Source organism: Dasypus novemcinctus, chromosome 1, assembly GCF_030445035.2.
Source record: "Dasypus novemcinctus isolate mDasNov1 chromosome 1, mDasNov1.1.hap2, whole genome shotgun sequence".
NCBI classification, from domain to species: domain Eukaryota; kingdom Metazoa; phylum Chordata; class Mammalia; order Cingulata; family Dasypodidae; genus Dasypus; species Dasypus novemcinctus.
The window spans coordinates 3475528-3496193 of NC_080673.1; the positions used below are offsets into that span (position 1 = coordinate 3475528).

Sequence of the window (20666 nt, forward strand, 5' to 3'; positions counted from 1 at the left end):
AGTCCTCTTTTTAATGGAGGGGATCCAGAGGAACAGAACTGTTTGAGGGGCCGCCGGAGCTTGGGCTGCCCCCCACGCTGTGGGGGGAAACCATTGCTGATGCCGCGTTCGGATGTTCTGGAAAAGCTAGAGAAGCCCACGTCAAGCCCTTATGGTAATATGTGCTGGACCCCGTTTGACGGGGGGCCTTGAATGTGCCGCACACGCTCGTTTGACGGCGGTACAAAGTTCCCCCACGGCTCTGCGTGTGCCCGGGAGGCAGGCAGCTTGACGTCCAAGTGCACTTCTGCCCTCACTAGCATTTACTCTCTTTGTGCCTCAGTTTCCTCGTCTGAAAAGGGGGAATATCGACAGCGCCCACGTTATACGGCTTTAAGTGCCGAGGGAAAAAAAAGACGACTTGGGATGCAAACCTGAAAAAACTGCGTTGGCCTCTGACGCCCCCAAACGGGCATCGCGTGGCCGCGGAACCCCTAAAAACTGCACAGCCAGGGCTGAGCACGGTGACAGACACCGAAACTTGGCGGGTGAATCCTGCCCTTGAGCAACGTCGTGTCGCTCCACTGTACTCGCGCCTGACCTGCCCAGCGCCTTTCGCAAGTCCAGGCAAGGGTCCTCCAGCCAGAGACCGCGCGGCACCCCCGTGCCGGCACCGCGGGAAAATCGGGTTAAAAGGGGTCACGATGCTGCTGCCAAAGAAAAATGGAAGGAAAAGCCCCTCGGCCCCGAGGATGCCGCCAGCAGGGCTCCCTGCCCCCAGAAGCCAGCGGGGCGCGCGGCGCGGGGCGCGCGAGGGGCGGGAGCCCCCGCCCCACGGCCGCGCAGGCCCTTCACCCGCAGGCCAGCATTGACCCTGTGCCCGGGGTCAGCTCGGCGTGACTCCGCGGCTCGCCGCCTCCCAGCACCCCGAGCTGCAGCCGCGGCCCCGGCGGGCTCGCGCGGGGCGGGCTGCGGGGCGGAGCCAGGGGGCGGCCCGCGCCCTCCGCGCACCCGCCCTCGGCGACGGCAGCCGCTGGGGCGCAGCCAGCGCGCAGCTGGGGTGGCGGCGGCGCCTTAAATAGCAGCGGGACGCGAGCGGGGCCGGCGGCGGGCTGCGGTGACAGCCGGCGGCGCGGAGGCTGGGCCGGCGCAGGGGTAAGTGCGCCCCCCGCGCAGCCGCCGCTTCTCCCGCGGCGTCGTCCCCAGGCGCGGGGCGAGGGTCCTCGCGGCCGAGGCCGCGCCTCGGCTCCCGGGGCTGCCCGGCTTTTCCGGCCCCTCCTCTGCGGCTGCGCTTCCCCCCGCCACGGGGCCGCGCGCGGCTTCCTGGGCCCGAGTGGCGGACGCCGGCCCGCGCGCCCGGCGTGGGCGCGGGCCCGGGGCGCGGGGCTCGGCCCCTTGCTTGGGCGGCTGCGGGCACCAGCCCCGCGGGGCAGCTGGGCGCCGAGCCTGCGAGCGAGGCTGCGGGGTAGGGGACAGCGGTGTCCTGGCAACGGCACCCGCTCGCCCCGGCGGGAGGCAGGGTTCGAGGCGCGCTCGGATGGCGCGTGGAAGCCTCGGACCCGGGGTCGTGGCGCGGCGGTGGCTCCTGGCGAGCGCGTGCCGGGGGGCCCCAGGCGTATCGGAAGGCGGTGGCCAGACGCGGACATCGTCGCGGGGGTCGGGAGGACGCTGCGGCCGCCGCTCGTGGGCGTGTGCACTCGGGGATTCGAGGCGCGCTGTGCTTCTTGGAATGAGGGAGCAAAGCTTTTATCCACCGCCTTGCAGCGTGGACAGAGCGGCGGCAGACAACCTGCGTGCACGCGGGGCAAGAACCTGGAGCTAGACAGACGCGCCAGCCAAGCAGTGCTGTGTCAGGGCTTGCAAAGTCCCTCCCCCTGCACCCGACTTCAGGTGATGGCTTAAGGTGACCACTTAAGAGTGCCCTTCGAGTTATCACGGAAGGCCTTTTGTGGATGCAGGGGTAGCCAGAGTACTTCCACCATCCGTGCCCTACCTCTTACCTATTGCCCTCTGCTTAGTCTGGTGATTCTGGGCGTTTCTGACAGAAATCCCACAACCTGTGATTATCACAATGAGAACGACTTATTTGCTTGAAACAGCAAAAAGTTAAATGAAAACTTTTTGATTGATGCTATGTTTTCAGGTGGGCCTGGCAGGTCAGCCGGTCAAAACTGAGAAGTTTGAGTTGGCAGTCTGCTCTGCGTTGGGCTGAGAAGGTGGAGCTTTTGGAGAAACCCTTGCTTTGCATCACTGTGGAGGCAAACAGTGCACTTTAGTAAAGTGGAAGGCAGACAGGACCAGGTCTCGGGAGACACTATTTCTTGCTCTGGCTCAACTGGGAGAATCATTTCCCAGTCTGAGACACACTCATTAAGCTTTTTAAGGAGCTAAAAATCTGTGACTAAAAAAAGAAAATCTTTAAACATAGCACACCTCATACCCCCACTGGAAATAATACAGACATTTTAAAGACCTTTGTTTTTTAAATTGACTGCAAATAGTTTTTTTTAAATTCACTCTTCGCCTACAATTATAAACATTTTGACATATTTTCTTCCTCTGTTATGCATATTTTGGCAGTTTTTAAATTATTGCAAGCAACCTGATTAAAAAGAAATCTTGGGGTTTTAAACTTTTTAACATTCAAGAGGTAGATACGTGTGATAATGCAGGTAGGGACAGGTGTATATTTACCAAACACATACTTTTCAGAGCTACGTCTTTGCTTTCTGGTGACGCTGGGAATGATGGAGAGTGCGCCAGCATGCCAGAGCGTCAGGCTTGGTGTCCAGACCTTGCTGCATCTGTGGTTCTGCTCATGTCTTGTGGAAAATGGGTCTGTGCTTGGGAGGGGTTCCAGGGAAGACCGGGTTGTCTTGTCATGACAGCCGGTAAATTCTCTTTCTCTCTCCCTTCAGGACTACAGGATTACCAGTAATTTCCAGGTGTTCAAACTCAATAATGTTAGAGGAAAGCATAGTTTTTCAGGTCAGTGTTTATGGTGTGAATAAGTATGCCATTTGAAACAGATGTCCAGTATTCTTTTGTGTTTCTTCCCTTCTACCCCAAAGTCTGTTAAGTTAGAATCCATTAATAACATTTTATGGACAGTCTTGCTTGGAAATGCAATGTGTGAGACTCCTGTTCTACAAAATAGGAAAGAATTTCCTTTAGGGAACTCAGAGCTGTTGGTGTCTAAGGCCTCCTCAAGCTTTACTGGCACACAGGCAGTAGTCAGTCAGGAGGTCAAATGAAGGTGGCCAGAGTTTTTGTTGAAGGTCATCAGTCTAACCCTGAGTGGTCAGATGAATACATTACTTTGACCCTCATACCTGGAGAATAAATTCGTAGTGAATGCAGCTGATCTGAAGCTGCCAGTGGTTGCGATTGAGTTTCAACATACGGGAACTTTAAAGAGTTATGGAGAGCTTTTAAAGAAACACAAGCCGGGAAGTAGTAGCTAGACTTTAAGACCAAGAAAGTAGAGGCAAATTTTACCAGCGTTTGGGGCAACTCTGCGATTGTCATTTTGTTACCATGTCCTGACATAAAATGCAGAATGCCAGGCATTAAGAAATTCTAAATTGTGTAAACCTGGCATGATGCAAATTTGAAACAATTGCACCTACTGCAGTGACAAGAAAAAGCTATCCCATAATCTGAGGTATGTTAATCCTTCTGATTTTATTACATTGACAAGTTCTTGACTGTGTTGAAAGCAACATGGTATTCAGTAAATTGTAATCCATGTGGAGTCAAGAGGGAAGGATAAAATATGGTGACGCCTTCCTTGAGGCACGACTCGTGTAGAGGGCGGGTTTTGGATAAAAACTGACATAGAGGTGAGTGAGCCATCTGCCCCCCTGTGGTGCCTGTCTCACAGGAGGCAAATGGCTTATCTTCAGACTCCTAAGATTTCAAACCTGGTGTCTCCTCGGAGTGACTTGGGTTAATTCTCTTCGTGAATTAGTTGCCAGTCTTCAAGTTTTAAATAAAATTTTGAAAGCTGTCTAATATGTAAACCACAACTATTTGCCCCAATTGAGCTGTTTTGTTTTTCGGATTATGAAAGTAGTTTAAGCTCATTAAAGAACATTTGGGAAATATTTAAAAAAAGCCCTATCAGAAATGAAATACTATTAACATGTTGGTGTATTTCCTTCCTTTCTTTTTTCCCCCCTAAATATATTTTTTAAAAATGTTAAGCATATGTATTTTTAGTTGTCATATTTGAGAATGATTCTCACTTTTTATTTAATTTTTTAAATTAGAGGAGTTGTGGGCATGTAAAAAATATAGCATTCCCATATTCCTTCCCAACCTACATTTTGAATTGAAGATAAACGTCTTGATAATTTAGCTTTAATCACCTAAGTTAAATTGTGAACATTTTCCCATATACATGTTCTTCAAAAAATGAGTTTTGAAGGTGAGTGCAATATATGCGCTTTAAGATTTGCCATAATTTATTTACATTTCTCCTGTTATTGGATATTTAGGAACAACTGTTTATTTCAGAATAACTTACCAAGCTTCTTATGTACTTAAATGTATCTTTTTTTATTTTTTATTTATTTATTTTTTATTTTTGTATCTTTTTTTAAAAAATAGGATATATTCTACTTTAAAACTGTTGAAATTGACTGACTTAAAACTTATTTTTATTAATGAGTGGATTTTAATGGACTTTTGGGTTCATGTAATGTAATCAAAAGTACTGAAGGAAGTGCTGTAGTCGGTGTTTGAGCGCCTGCTCCCCAGGTACGAAGTCCTGGGTTCTATCCCGGTACCTCCTAAAACAAACAAACGAAAGACCCACTGTCATTGGGGAGCGGATGTGGCTCAGTGGTGAGCACCTGCTTGCCACATATGAGGTCCTGGGTTCAATCGCTCGTACCTCCTGAAATAAAAAATAGATTTTGTAGTTTGGAAAGATAAATTGAACTGAGGTTAGGGCATAAAAGGAGGGAATGTAAATTGTGTTTTAGACCATTTACTCAGTTTGGGAGGGATTTTTGATAAATGTTATAGGATCTATCCAGTCACATAGAGTTTAGGCTGCTGTAAAAATTGTTGTGGGACAAAAGTTTGTTGTGGGACAAGAGTTTGGGTACATAAGGCCGAAATACACCAAGCACCATTTTTTCCTTTATTAAGCAGGGTAAAGAGAAGCTGGCTTCCTGACGCTAGAGGCCACAGAACCTGATGGGGATAGGAGCTTAATAGTGCAGGGTATTGTTCTCAGCGCTTTACCTTTAACTCAGTCCACTCTTGTCAGTGCTTTACCTTTAACTCAGTCCACTCTACAGCCTTTTAAGGGAGATCATCCTATTATTATCCCTCTTTCACAAAAGGTAAAGAATCTGATATAGAGGTTATGTTGCCCAAACCAGGCAGTCTTAGTTCAGGCACTGGGCCACTGGTTGCTTAACTATACGCCCCCCCTGGAGCTATTAGGTTGATGCAACAGGAATTGCAGTTTCGCACTGTGAATTTTAAATCATCACAACTGGGCTCAAACACATCTTTGTTAATCAAAATAAGAACCATTACAATCAACACGATTTTGCCAACGAGAAATAAATTTCCTTCTTCCTGTAGTGTAAAAATCCATGCTTTGGGATTTGACGAACTCTTGGACAACATTTTCTGCATCCTGTCGGTTGCGGAAGCATTTTCCCTGCAAAAAGTTGTTGAGGTGCTTGAAGAAGTGGTAGTCGGTTGGCTAGAGGTTAGGTGAATATGGCGAATGAGGTACAACTTCGTAGCCCAGTTCTTTCAACTTTTGAAGCTTTGGTTGTACAACATGCAGTTGGGTGTTGGCGTGGAGAATCGGACCCTTTCTGTTGACTAATGTTGGCTGCATGAGATGATATCGGTGTATCTCATCGATTTGCTGAGCATACTTCTCAGATGTAATGGTTTCATGGGGATTCAAAAAGCTGTAGTGGATCAGACTGACAGCAGATCACCAAACAGTGACCATGACCTTTTCTTGGTGCAAGTTTGGCTTTGGGAAGTGCTTTGGAGCGTCTTCTCAGTCCAACCACTGAAATGGCCATCGCTGGTTGTTGTATACAGTCCACTTTCCATTGCACGTCACGATCCAGTCGAGAAGTGGTTTGTTGCTGTTGTATAGAATAAGAGAAGATGACACTTCAAAATGACGATTTTTTTGATTCTCGGTCAGCTCATGAGGCACCTGCTTATCGAGCTTTTTCACCTTTCCGGTTTGCTTTAAATGCCTAGTGACCATAGAATGGTTGATGTTGAGTCCTTCAGCAACTTCTTGGGTAGTTTAAGAGGATCAGCCTGGATGATTGCTCTCAGTTGGTCATTGTCAACTTCCAATGGCCGGCCACTATGCTCCTCATCTTCAAGGCTCTCATCTCCTTTGCAAAAGTTCTTGAACCACCACTGCACTCTATGTTCGTTAGCAGTTTCTGGGCCAAACGCATTGTTGATGTTTTGAGTTGTCTCTGCTGCTTTATAACCCATTTTGAACTCAAATAAAAAAACTCAAATTTGCTTTTTGTCTAACATCATTTCCATAGTCTAAAATAAATATAAAATATATAAACAGCAAGTAATAAGTCATCAGCAAAAAACATAAAGCGAGAAATGTACATTAAAATGATGTATAACATAACCACATTTATTTAAGAGTGCATGTCAATATCAAATGGCAAATTTCAACAATGCAAAACTGCAACTACTTTTGCACCAGCCTAGTAGCTTCTTAATCCAGAAGGGCCAAGAAAGTTCCAGATCACCCAGCAGGTGACAACACAGAAGACAGAGCTTGCTCTCCTTTTCCCCCTCTTGATCACCCTCTGTCCCAAATTGCCCTTTTGCTCCACCAGAGTGCTGTGACAGACAACAGATTTTAAGATTCAACTTGATTCAGTGAGTGATGAGATCCCTTGCTACACAGCTATCACTTTCTAGAGAATTGAAAAAGTAAAAGGCTTTGTGTGTCCTAGGAGTTGGTGTTGTAAGACTGGAGGACAGTGGAGACACATGATGTATCATGTGTGCAAAAGGAAAAAGGTGTGTTCTGCTGGGAGCAGTAACTGAGGCTTAGCAAAGATGGGGAAGCTCTGCTCGCTGAAGTCAGAGATTGACCTAACCATGTGGCACATAAGTTTGCCTTCTGGTGCAAATCTTGGGTGCTTATTATGAGAAACAGACCTTCTCAGCATGTTCTAGCTCATGTTGAAAAGTTATTAGTGCAAAAGAAGAACAACAACCATATGGTCAATGTGCAGGGTTTAAAGGTACAGTGTCATTGCCCATTTTCCCAGTGAAAATTTGGGCAGAACCCCAAAATAAATAAAAGCAGGCTGCTGTGATTGAAGTTGTGGGTGGGGCCAGCATGGGAACCCCAGATCCCACAGACCTGGTGGCTTTCTCTGTCCCCGGATGTTGCCTCTGAGGCACTTCAGAACACCCCCAGAGCCCTAGCACACTGTTTGAAATAGCCCACCTCACTTTACTATGGAAGCAACTATGGTGCATGGCATTGGGGCGTCCTAGTCACCATAACACAACTGGTCTGCCCCTTTGGCCATGATGCACCGTGTAGTTTGTTCCTGGCCCTGTGTCTGTTCATGGAATTGCTGGACCTCGGTACTGTTCTTGATTTGTACCATGAAATTCTTAACTATCAACCCCCAGATCGTACATATTCTAACTTACTTTCTGTACAGTACTGCCCAACATATGTCCATGAACCGTTTCTTCCTTTCATTCTCAGTATCACAACCCTAACCTCTCACCACTGGTTAAGACAGGAAGGGCCTTCTTTAAAACAGTGTGGTGGATGAAGGAGGGGTGATAGTTATTGTCCTAAATCAGCCCTGATCAAATCCCTCCTCTGCTATGAAGACTTTATTTAGCCTGGCTGCCCTGGGGTTTCTACTACCTTCTTCCAACCTGCTGATTCCCAAACCTCCCCAAACCATCACCTAATGGGGCTTTTTTAAAGCCACCTCTGGTGGCACTGAATTGAATGGTCCCTGTACCCCAGGATTGTATGTGAGTTCTTTCTTCTGCTTGCCTGACCTTCCCATGTCCTAGAAGGAACTCCCAGCTCTGTCCTCATCCCACCTTCCTTTCTCATAGCTCTTTTCCTCAGAGGCACTTTTCCTGAAATGATGCACCCCTTTCTCAGACTTTAGAGTACCCCGTGGAACCCCAGGCTGACATTTAGCTGGGATGCCCCAACTGGTGTTTAAAATATTAAAAACTCCTGCAGTAGGATGCCTAAGAATTACCTCCTGAGAGCTTACATGTTGCTCAAATGTGGCCAGTCTCTAAGCCAAACTCAGCATGTAAATGCATTACATTCCCCGCAGCGTGGGACATGACTCCCGGGGATGAGCCTCCCTGGTGCCGAGGAATTACTACCAAGTACCAGCTGATGATGTAACTAGAAAACGACCTTGAATAAAAGGGTCAACTCAGACCAGCAGAATATCTCAGCCTACATGTAAGATCAGGTGTCAAAAAAGCTTTTTGACCTGGAATAAAAGGGGGAAATGGAAGGGGCAAATGAGTTTATATGGCTATGAGCCTCCAAAAAAGAGTCGGGAGGTCATCAGAGGGGTCGATCTTACGCGCGCCTCAACAGAGTCCCAGAGACAGCCAAAATAGATACAAGCCTAGGTATTGGTTCTTCTGAGGGCTACAGAGACCCACAGGTTCTATGGTCATAGCAGATGGAGTTCAGTGCCACGTCAGTTGGTCCTACTTTGGAGTTTGTGTTCCTGAGTATGATGGAGTTGAACTTAGATGTGATCTTTGTTCACAAGCCATTCCTGTTACTTTTACTGGATCTGTGGTTGGTGCTGGAGTTTGGTGTATGCTCAGGGTCCTGACTCTCTGGACTGTCCATGTGATAGCCAGGCCCTGGGCCTCAACAGACCTGCAACTCCTACCCTCTGGTTTAATGAACTTACTCCAGCCAGCTAACAGGAAGGTGAAGAAGGTCAACCACCATGCCAGGGAGCGAAGAGTGCCTACAACTGCAAGCAGGAGAATTGCATCCATCATCCATGTGGAATCTAAGCCCCCTTTCAAAATAGAGGTGGAATGAAACTATTATGATTAGTAATGGAAGAAAATGTAGCATTAATGTGGAGAAAGTAACCACAGTAGCTGCTGAGGATAGGGAAAGGGAAGAAGAGGTATGATGTGGGGGCATTTTCAGGACTTGGAGTTGTCCTGGGTGGTACTGCAGGGACAGTTGCTGGACATTGTATGTCCTGCCATGGCCCACTGGGTGGACTGGAGGAGAGTGTAAACTACAATGTAAACCACTGTCCATGTGGTGCAGCAGTGCTCCAAAATGTATTCACCAAATGCAATGAATGTGCCACGATGATGAAAGAGGTTGTTGATGTGGGAGGAGTGTGATGAGGGGAGTGGGGGCTATATGGGGACCTCATATTTATTGAATGTAACATTAAAAAAAAGAAAGAAAGAAAAAAAAGTACTCCTGCTATGGTCAGGAAGTAGCTGCTGCCCCAAGTGCCTGTCCCCAATTCAGGAACTGAAGGGTTAATGCCTGGCCCAGCAAAGGATTCCCTGCCCCCTGTTCTGGTCACTGGTCTGTGTCTTTTCTGATCGGTTGATCCCAGTGCATACTCCTTATTAAGAATTTTGAATAGCATCCCTGCCTCTGTCCCACATTTGCCTTTTCACATTGATTTATCTTGCTTCCCCGCACTGATGCCTCATCCACTCTGAGCTTGGGCAGCTAGAAGACCTAGTCATTGTCATTCCTGTGTTTTCAGCTGCACTTAACACAGTTATTATTGGTAGTTAGCACTTAATATCATGGAATGATTGACACCGGAAGTGTTGTATGTGGTCAGATGTCCCACAGCAGGGGTTGCTGGCAAGAATATACATTTTAGTGTTCTGGATTTATTTATTCTGATACTGTGCAAGCTGGGCCCCTGTAGTAAGACGAAAGCACTGAACATCTCCAGATGAAAACTTTTGCCTTCAATGTGTTTGGGACTCATCTGAGGTAATTTTTTTTCAGCGTAGTTTCAGTCAGGTTTGAGAAACAGGTGATTGTGGCCCTTGCCAGAAGTTGAGGAAAGGACATAGGTGTCAAATTCTAGCTAATCTTACTTAACTGTATTATTACCTGGTATTCCTACTTAAGATAATACCTTTCTTTTCTGTGCCACTAGCTAAATTGTCAAATAGCTGTTTGTTCTCTCTGCAGAATGGTTACCCACATTGTGCCTCAGGCAAGCACCTGAGGTCCTTCAGAATGTGGAGCTGGCAGGCCCCTTAAGTGGAAAGCAGTCCAGCCAAGCAGAACCTTGCAGACCAGGAGCCAAGGGCCAGAGCTGTTTGACGGGGCGGCCCAGAGCCGAGGGGAGGATCTGAGGACAAGGCCAGTCTGTGCTTTTCTGTCCCAGCCGAGCCCGAGATGAGCTCTGCTGACGCCAGGTCCTCTTAGCGGTCAGGCCAGCTGAAGATCCTGGGCCCTTGGACCTGGGGCTCCCAGGACAGCCCTGGCCTTCTCAGGTGAGCCAGCCCTTTAGCCCGGGGTGGCCCCAAGCCCTTGATTCTGCCTCCAGAGCAGCCGACTCAGATCACTTGGCCAGGTGGCTGTCACCGGCGATGTCCTGCCCTCTCCCACATGCTTTGGTGGTGAATCAATTTGTTTCTCTCCTCGAGGTTACAGCGCTTTGCACAGGCTTTGGCAGGCACTGCTTTTGGGCCTCCTGGGGTAGCAGGGTTTTTAGGGTGCTCCAGTTAACAGTACTTGCTGCTCAGAGTGGGGAGCTGAGGGAGAGTGTAGCCAGGCAAGTGCACAAAGTGGCTGCAGGTCCTGCTCAGGAGACTGAGGGTTAGTCTCCAAAATGGAGAGTACGTGTACCCTAGGGAGTGGGCTACACCATCCGTTAGGTGCTGGGTGGAAATACTCAAAAATATTTGTACCGTAGTACTTACATAGTTTATAAGTAAATGCATTTAAACTTTAGGGATGCATTTATTTAATCAGTGGGAATGCATTATCAAAAGTTTAGAGAACCAGAAAATTAACTCCTTCTCTACCACTAGTGTGGCAAGAAATCTCTGAATGCCATTTTTTAAAAAGGAGAGAACTGTCAGTTAAAGGGGAGTAGAAACCGCTGTCTGAAACTAGGTTGTGATTCCTGTCAAAATTGGGCTCTTACTTTAGAGAGTCAAGTTAAATCCAGAGTAGGTTTACTTGAGACGCAGAACTTGACAATGCTGAAACCTCATTTGGATGGGGATTTTCTTCTTTTTTTTTTTTTAAATTATAGAAGTTGTGGGTTTACAGAAGAACAGTCATGCCTAAAATACAGGATTCCCATATACCACCCTGTTATTAACAGCTTGCATTGGTGTGGAACGTTTGTTACAACTGAGTGAGCACATTTTTGTAGTTGTGCTATTAACTCTAGTCCATGGTTTCACTTTGGGCTCACTGTGTTGGGCAGTAGCATGGATTTTTTTTTTTTTTTAATTTCTTGTGCTAGCACAATACATACAACCTTAAATAGTCCCTTTTTACCACATTCAAATATATAATTCAGTGTTGTTAATTATGTCCATAATGCTATGCTTCCTTCACCACTGTCCATTACTAAAACTTTTCCATCGTTCCAGATAGAAATTCTACCTTTTAAGCCCTGACTGCCTATTCTCTATCCACAAAAGGGCTTTTTCCCCCTCTTCCCTTCAACGTGAAAACATACACCTGTCAAGGCAGTGTCAGAGGCTTCAGTGCTTGCCAAGCACAGCTGCTCTTTGGTTCTCCCGAAGTGCTGTTACTCGGAGCCAGGTCCAGGCATGAGCAGAGCTGAGCTGTAGATCCATGAAAACTTTGGTGTCAGCTCAGGTGCTAAAGCATTTTCCCCCAGATTCACTGTTGTATCTCTTGTACCTTAATGTGGACAGGGATTTTATTTTTGTTTGTTTTGTTCTGTTTGCAGTACTTGGCGTAATATTTGCAGAATAAATATATGAACCTTTTTCTTTTTGGGTTGGCCACTTAAGATCAATATTTGTTTGATCCTTCGTTTGAACCTTTGGGAAGATGGAAGGATGCAGTCTACGTGCCATCCAGTTTAATTCTCCCACAAATGGCTTTCCAAAGCCGTAGATCATATAGCTGATGGGACCACAGAAGTGTCACCTGAATCACAGGATGCTTGAGGTTTGCTTTAAAAAACCATTTTAACAAATGCGTTTTAAGAAAAAACAGTATTAGCAAAATATTAATCATTGTTGAAACCGAAGCTGGGTAATGGGTCCATGGCCATTTATTATGCTTCTCTTTCTCCTTTTGAATCGATTTGGGAATTTTCATGATAAAAAAAATTATAAATGAAATGTAAAAGGGAAGGAGGGGCCCAAAACCTAGCTCCTGTTTCAAAGCAGGTAACCGCCAAACCAAACAGTCCCTTTTTTCTTTCTTACTCTTTTTTTAAACCCCGGGTCAGTGTTCTATAATCCTCCACAACTTCCTAGATTTAGTTTTGTTTTTAGGGCCAGTCACCTCTTCTTGAGCTCTGTGTAATTTTAGCTCATGTCCCGTGGTTGTCACCAGCACCCTCCTTTATCCCTTCTCATTCAATGCGCCAAGTCCTGGTTAACCTTTCCTGGGTTCCACGTGCCGCCCCTTTTGACATCGCGGAGCTCCTTCCGCATAGCTGGTCAAGTGTGGAGGTCAGAACTGGATCTCCTGGTCTTTCCAGGCTCCGTTCAGCCCTGAGAACTGCGCAGCCTAAGACTGCTTGGTAGACTCCATTCATCTCTGCTTTTTAAATAACAGCTGTTGTATGTTGAAATCTGTCAAAAATTTTCAAAAGTGCATTTCTCCCAAACTTGCCAATGGCAGGGCTTCCCCTCCTGGGGAGCAGTCTTCTCTTGGAGTCCTCTCTTCCGCGTCGCCCTCCTTGTCTGTTTGCTAAGCCGTTTCTCTAGTTTATTACCCCCTCTGAAACAGTGATCTATTTTAAGCGGCATAAGTAATCCTGCCCAACCTCGTGTCCCTTGAGCCTTCTCAACCAGGTTGCTGATAATTTGATCCTTGTAACCTCTCTGGGCTGCTGGCCGCAGTGGGCTCCTCGAGGACAACTGCTGAGTCTTGCTCTCTGCCCCCACACCCATGCTTTCTGGATGAGAGGGAGCTTTTTCTTAGCCAGTACACAAAGGGAGAGGAGCAGAGTCTCCTTGGCCTCTGGGCGAGGGCGCTGCTGGTCACTAACTGGCCACCTCCCCTGCCAGGCGGGTGTCCTCCCTGCTGGCCAGCACGCCTGGCTTTTGCGTGTTCCCCCGTCCCCACCTGTCGCTGCCTGTCTGGATTTGGCCTTGATCCAGACATGGGCCTCCCAGCATCCCTCCCTCCGATCTGCAGCCCATACATAGTATTTTCTCCCTCTGCGCGATGCCTGAAGCTCTCTTTTTCCGTCCTGTCTTGAAGGATTAGGTCAACTCTTGCAGGTGTGTTTGTCTTCATTGATAGCCTCATCTCACTTAGGGCAGGGAAAGCACTGCTTTGTCTTTATGGTGAGGGTCTACTGTTTGGAAGGGGCTAAGGCGTTGGTTGCGTGTTCCCCTGTGACTTTCAGGCTGTTACTGTTTATTTGCCGTGGGGCCGGTTTTCAAGCGGTCACTTATGTGGAAGTTGTCGCCATAGCTGGTCAGCGGCGAGCCTGAACCCAATGCGGGGCAGGCGCCGAGGGCTTAGATGTTTATTTTCTTGGAGGGGCCTTATATGCCATCTGTTGTTGTCTTATACAGATGGGGTGCCACCCTAATTCCTTCCTGGAGCAGTTGGGAAATCCATACTTGCAAGAAGAAATTAGGGAGTGGGGGTGGCTCAAGCAGTTAGGGCACCTCTTCCTACATGGGAAGTCCTAGGTTCAGGTTCCAGTGCGTCCTAAAGAGAAGACCAGTAGACACAGAGAGCAGAGAGCGAGCACAAACAATGGGGGGGGGGGGGGGGGATAAATCTTTTTAAAAAAAAGGAAAACACACAAAAGCCCAGCAAAGTGCAAAGACTCATAAAATAACGAAACAGTCCTATACCCATTGCACAGAATGGGTTTTTAACCTTGATCATGCTCTTCCTGTGCCCTGCTGTCGCCTGGGTTTCTGAGGGTAGGTGGAATCCTGTTTATTTAGTTCTGAATGTCAGGCTTGCCTGGCCCCCCTTTGCCTTCTCTAACATAGTCTTGGAGATGCTCTTACCATTTTGGAAGGGGCCATAGCTCTCTTCTGTGCCTACTCCTTTCTTTATCCTTTGTAGATGGAGGAGTTTGTTCAAGATTCTATAGCTTATCAAAGAATGTGAGCTTTTTACACCTGAGTTTAGTATTCTTTCCCTGTTTCTGTTCTGTCTGCTTCAGTATTCACTACTGGAAAATACTGGCTTTGGACAAAGCACCTGAGGGGACCCCAGGACTTAGATGCCTTCTATGTGTGCAGTCCTGAGACCCTTGGAGAAGAGTTCCTGCCTGGTTTTGGCTGAACTCTGCTTGGTTTTGGCTGAACTCTGCCTGTGTAAAAGGACCTTTGATACCCTTTCCTATTGATTTCCCTTCTCTCAGTGGGGCCACTTGATTCAGGGTTTACTTTGTGTTTCATCCCCAGGTGGAAAGTCTGTTCTTCTGGATTGTTTCAGGGGCACAGGGAATTTTATTACCTTCTCTAGCTGTTATCATAACAGGCTGTGCTTGTGCTGCCTAATACTTTTAAGACCATGGTGCCTCTAACATGCAAATATAGTTAGGACTCTTCCCGGTGCTGCATGTCAGCTGAAATAACTGGCCTGTTAGAGCGAGCTCATGGGGTAGAAGTTTCCCCTACAGAAGCCTCTTCTGTCTTGGTTCTGGCAGAAGAGGCGGGTCAGCCTAGCTGGCCCTCCTCTCTTTACCAACGGAGGTGAAGCTGGTTGACCGAGACTGTTCTGTCCCAGCCTGCTGCCTTCTGCAGCACTGGTCAGGAAACTTCCCTGCCTTGTCATGATGTACAGTGTAAAGTCGGTATTTGAAGACAAGTGGAATAATCTCGCTTCTCTTGGGGCTTTTTTTGAATGGACATGCTCCCTCTTAAATGCATGCCACTAAGACTTCACCTTGGGGTCCCGCTCAGAGCCTTTCAGGTGCCCTGGATTATCTCCACAGAGCATGCTCTGACTCTAAGGATCCTTGTCCCAGGTGGCTGTACTCGGCAGGTCCTTGTAGCCGTGTGCCAAGCGGGCAGAGTGGAGAGCTGTGGGTTCTTCCTTGTTGGTTTTGGTCTGGGAATGCTCAGCAGGTCCTGTTTCCAGCGCTCCCCTGTGTCCTAAACGGCTCCCCAGCAGCTCGCCCGGCGTCTCTTTTCTTTTTTTTTTTTAATGTATTTTTTCCTTCTTTATTTTTTTTAAATGTTACATTCAAAAAATATAAGGGGTCCCCATTTACCCCCTGCCCCCCTTACCCCACTCCTCCCCCATCAACAATGTCTTTCATCATCGTGGCACATTCATTGCATTTGGTGAACACATTCTGGAGCACTGCTGCACCACATGGATAGTGGTTTACATTGTAGTTTACACTCTCCCCCTGTCCACCCATTGGGCCGTGGCAGGACATACAATGTCCAGCATCTGGGAGTGTGTTCTCAGGAGAGTCTTGCCATTGTAGTCTGGCCACTGTGTTAAGAGGAATGTGGTCTGGTTTGGTTTGGAGGCGTCTCTTTTCTGTCGTAGAAAACTTACTTACAGAAGTGGATGTTGTACGACGACTTGCTCTTCCATTGAAAGGGTGCTTGTTTGATCTCCCCTTCCCCATTGGCAGTCTTGATTTGTTTTAAACTGATCAGCAGTCATATGTCTAAACAAGTGTCTAGCTGTCTTCTATGCAGGAGAGAGGACCCTTGCCCCTAGAGTTGGCGGAGCTCTTGGGGGGCACTGTACCTAGGTAAAACAGCTGGAGGAAAATATAAAATATCATAGGAATGGGGCAAGAGAGATTTTCATGTAGCCTTTAAACCAGTGCCTTGCAACCTCCCCCGCCCCAAACTACTTAAGAGATTACACTTTTACTCATTTGGATGCTGTCTAGAAATTTTTTAATGATTTTGATAACCACTTCCTCTTTCAAGAATCGCTCTTCAGTGCATCCACTCCCCAGGAGAGAAATGGTCAGAGTCACAGAGGATCACTCATGACTCAGTAAATAATTGTTAAGCACCTGAGCAAGGCACTATGTGAAACATCAAGGTCGGATAAAGGTGGGTGGGGAGGGGTCCTGGCCCAGTAGGAGAGAGGGGCAGCTATGTAAGTAGTAAGCACCACGTACCACAAATTCAAGGTCGGAGGTGATATTCCTGGAGTTCAGAGGAAGGACTGAGGGATTCTAGCAGAGATGATTGTGTAAGAATTTACTCGGGAAGGTAGCTTCTGGCCCATTTTGATAGGATTTGGACGTCTTAGAAGAGTGCTAGGGAAAGAGCACTGCAGGTGGTTTTAGGGAACAGTGAAGGACAGAGGAAGTGCAGAGTGGTCCTGAGTTACAGGCAAGACTTTCTCGTAGGAAGTGTTTTGAGCTGGCTGTAGAGGTGGAGGGAGGACAGGCAATGCAGAGCTGAACTTGAGGTGTTTAATAGAATACATCCGCTGACAACACGTGCCTACAGGGCTATGTCAAGGCCAGAAGCCAGCAGGTTGGCTTGCCCAGAGAAGTAAGGGGTGAAGCTGGAATGTTCTTCTACCCATGGCTGATGCAGGGCTCTCAGAACCCTGGAAAGATGGGCTGGTAGCTCCCAAACCACCTTCCTGCCTTCATTTCTCCTTGTTACCCCACGGTTCCTTCTCCTGGGCTCAGAAACTCAGCCCTCCAGGTCCTTCTCTTGTATCCGTTATGTCCAGTTGGTTACCAGATTCTGGCTTTTTAAGGCACTGCACATCCGGGGCTTCTTGTCACCAGCACCGTCTTCCCACGTAGTCTAGAGTCGAGGCAGTGTGTGCCTGCGTGACAGTACTTTGCCCTCCAGAAGTTGCCAGGCTTCAGCCTCAGACCTGGGCTCTAGTGCATCCGGAACAAGACATTTAACTCCTCGCCACAGTTTACCAAATTGAAGGTCATAACCCCATGCAGCATTGCTCATGAGGAAGACTACACTCGGTCTGTATATTGCTTAGCGCGGTACCTGAAACATAGTAAGTACTGAACGAACAGGGGCTTCTAAAAAGGATTTATTTATTTCTTTTACCCACCCTCACCCCCCAGAGGTTCTCTTGTCTGTCTGCTCGTTGTTTGCTTCCCGTCTCCAGGAGGCTTCAGGACCTGAACCCGGGACCTCTGACACAGGACGCCAGTGCCCAGTGGCCTGAGCCACGCCCGCTTCCCGCGGGCTGCGGCGTCTGCTGGCTCGTGGCATCTGCTCTTTTAGGCATCTGCTTGTTGCGGCAGGATGCAGGCGTCTGGGCACCAGGACCCGATCTGGGACCGCCCACGTGGTAGGCGGGCACCCATCTAGTTGAGCCACATCTGCGTCCCCAAACAGTCTCAGACCAATTTCCCTGAGCACCCTTCTTCCCCTCTCCTAACTGTTTAATCCTGCCATTTGTTTCAGATTAGTCCGCCCAGTATACTCCAGGTGGGGTGGGGAGTTGCTTCTGAGAGTTGTTTCTGTCCCTTAAAGCATGAAGTGTAACTGTGTTCTTGGACTACACCGTCTTTTGGGGACCACCTCAAGGTTGGCCTTCCCAGCGCATCTCTCCCAGAGTGAGTGGTGTCGTTTGTAATATCTTTTGCACTTATTGCCATTTTCTTATATACTCTCTTGTCCAATGTTTTGTGTTTGTGTTATGTATTTTACTTGCAAACTTCATGAATGGAGTCTGAAAGCTTTTCTCAGTTTGTCCTTTCTAGTGTTGCCATCTGAGTATGAAATAATGCATATGCCCTAGTCTCAGGTGAGGTTTACCCCAAAACTCTTTTGGTCCTTGTAGCAGTTTAATATTATTGATGAATTCCAAAAAGAAATATTGGATTATGCTTGTAATCTGATCTGTACCTGGGCATGATTGAGTTATGACGAGGGCCTTGACTGGGCCATGTCATTCGGGTGTTGAGTCCCCGCCCCTTGGTGGGTGGGTCTCACAGATAAAAGGCATGGTGAAGAACAGAGTTAGGGATTTCTGATGCTAGAGTCTGATGCTGAAGACCTGGGAAGTCAGCACCCAGAGGAAAGAGAGGCCAGCACCAGGAAGAAAGAAACCCTGAACCCAAAGAAAAGCAAGCCCCAGGAATGTAGGAACCCAGGAAGCCTGAACCCTCGCAGACGTCGGCAGCCATCTGGCTCCAAATAGACTTTGGTGAGGAAAGTAGTTTATGCTTTATGGTCTGGTATCGGTAAGCTCCTACCCCAAATAAATACCCTTTATGAAAACTAATGAATTTCTGGTGTTTTGCATCAGCACCCCTTTGGCTGACTAATACAGTCCTCATGTTAAAGTCTTACCAAGGCTTTCATATTACAGATCCTCTCTCAGCTACTTTATTTTGGACCTCAGCACCAGGTAGAGAGGAACTTTGTTCTGAAAGACACTTCTGTCAGCATTAGTTTGAGGTTCTTACAAAGGTCAACTAGCTGAATTATTTTTTCTAAGGCAAAGACGTTTCTTAACACTAGCTGTAATTATTTCTTGGGTTTTGACCTTACAAAAACAAGTGATGTGTATTATTGTAAAAAAGCTTTTAAAAATCAATTTAAAAAAATAGGTTTAGTTATATGCATGTGGATTTGTAGGGCAAATATTTTAAAAACTGTTCTAGCATATTACAAATGTGTGCTTGTGACCTGGGGAGAAAACGTACAGTGTTAGTATCATATATGACTTCAAAAATGCTTCAACTTGTTTATATGGCTACGAGTTTCTAGGGAAGAGTCTGGAGGCTGGCAGAGGGATTGCCCTTATGCACAACTGAGCAGAGTCAGAGAGACAGATGGGGCAGATACAACCCCCAGATGTTGGTTCCTTTGAGGGCTAAAGAGACCCATGGGAGTTATGGTCATGGCCGATGGGGTTAACTACCAGGGCAGATGGCCCCTCTTTGGAAATGGTGTTTAGGTGTGATGAATCTGGACTCAGATGGGATCTCCCTTCATAAGACTTTCATGCTAATGTGCTGAAGGTGCAGTTAATGTTGGGGTTTAAGATATATTTAGGGGATTTGAATCTCTGGACTGACAATGTGATAGCCAGGTCCTGAGCCTCAACAGACTCCAGCACCTACAATCTGATTTGTTGGACTTACCACACTCAGCTAAGATGGAGTTGAAGAAGGACAACCACCACACCATGGAGCCTAGAGTGATTACAACTGAAAGTGGGAGGATTGCATCCAGCATCCATGTGGAATCTGAGCCTCCTCTTGACATAGAGGTGCAATGGACACAACCAATCCAATGTCCACATAGAAGAGGTGGCGTTGGATTGGGGGAGGTGGACGTGGTGGCTGATGGGTATGGGGAAGGGCAGGAGGAGATGAGAGGTGCAGGCGTCTTTGGGACATGGAGCTGCCCTGGATGGTGCTTCAGGGGCGATCACCGGACATTGTGGATCCTCGCAGGGCCCACTGGATGGAATGGGGGAGAGTGTGGGCCATGATGTGGACCATTGACTATGGGGTGCATAGGTGCCCAGGGATGTGCTTGCCAGGTCCAGTGGATGTGTCATGATGATGGGAGCGGGTGTTGCTGGGGGGGGGGGAGAGGTGGGGTGGGCGGGTGGGGTTGAATGGGACCTCACATATATATTTTTGATGTGGTATTATTACAAAGTCAATAAAAAAAAATGCTTCAACTTGACAACTAAAATGGAAGAGAAAAATAAAAAGTTATGCCATTCAGATAGCTCTGGAGTTCAGTGCCTTGTCAGTGGGCTCTACTCTGGAATTTCTGTTCCTGAGTATGATGGAGCTGGACTCAGATGTGACCTGTCTACACATGCCTCTTCTGTCACTTTTACTGAACCTGTGGTTGGCGCTAGGGTTGGTGTATGCTCAGGAGACTTGAATCTCTGGACTGGCCATGTGCCAGCTGGGCCCTGAGCCTCAACAGAATTGCAACTCCTCCTCTCCAGTTCGTTGGACTTACCAAGGTCAGCTAACAGGGAGGTGAAGATGGTCAACCACCACACCAAGGAGCCAAGAGAGTCTACACCTGCAAGCAGGTGAAGCACATCCACCAACCATGTGACTCGAAGCCCCCTCTCGGGTTAGAGGTGGAGAGAACATCACCATCCCAGGGTCCACAGGATGAAGGAATAAAATATGGATTAGGGTGGACTTACTGGTATTCTGCTATAGAACTATTGTTAAGTCTAGCAGTGGAAGAAATTATATCATTGATGGGGAGACAGTGGCCACAGGAGTTGCTGAGGGTAGGAAGAGATGTGATATGGGGGCATTTTTGGGATTTGGAGTTGTCCTGAATGAAATTGCAGGGACAGATGCAGGACATTACATAACCTGCCATAACCCACTGAATGGACTGGGGGAGAGCATAAACGACAATGTAAACTATAATCCATGTGCTATAGCAGTGCTCCAAAATGTATTCACCAATTGCAGTGAATGTACCACAGTGAGGAAAGAGGTTGCTGATGTGGGAGGAGTGGGTGCGATGGAATGTGG

The 20666-nt window shown here is 47.5% G+C and overlaps 1 protein-coding gene across 4 annotated transcripts in view; it reads left to right on the forward strand.

Moving 5' to 3' along the window:
• Positions 1 to 960: 960 nt before the first annotated feature.
• Positions 961 to 20666, forward strand: part of LOC101419842 (long-chain-fatty-acid--CoA ligase 1) — a 74418-nt gene continuing 54712 nt past the window's right edge. The window contains exon 1 of one of the 4 annotated variants that reach the window (XM_058301307.2): positions 961 to 1134. The gene's annotated coding sequence lies outside the window, so the exon portion shown is untranslated. Of the gene's footprint in view, positions 1135 to 18176; positions 18344 to 20666 lie in introns of those variants that run through there. The other 3 variants (XM_071213816.1, XM_058301332.2, XM_071213822.1) reach the window with 3 other exon arrangements.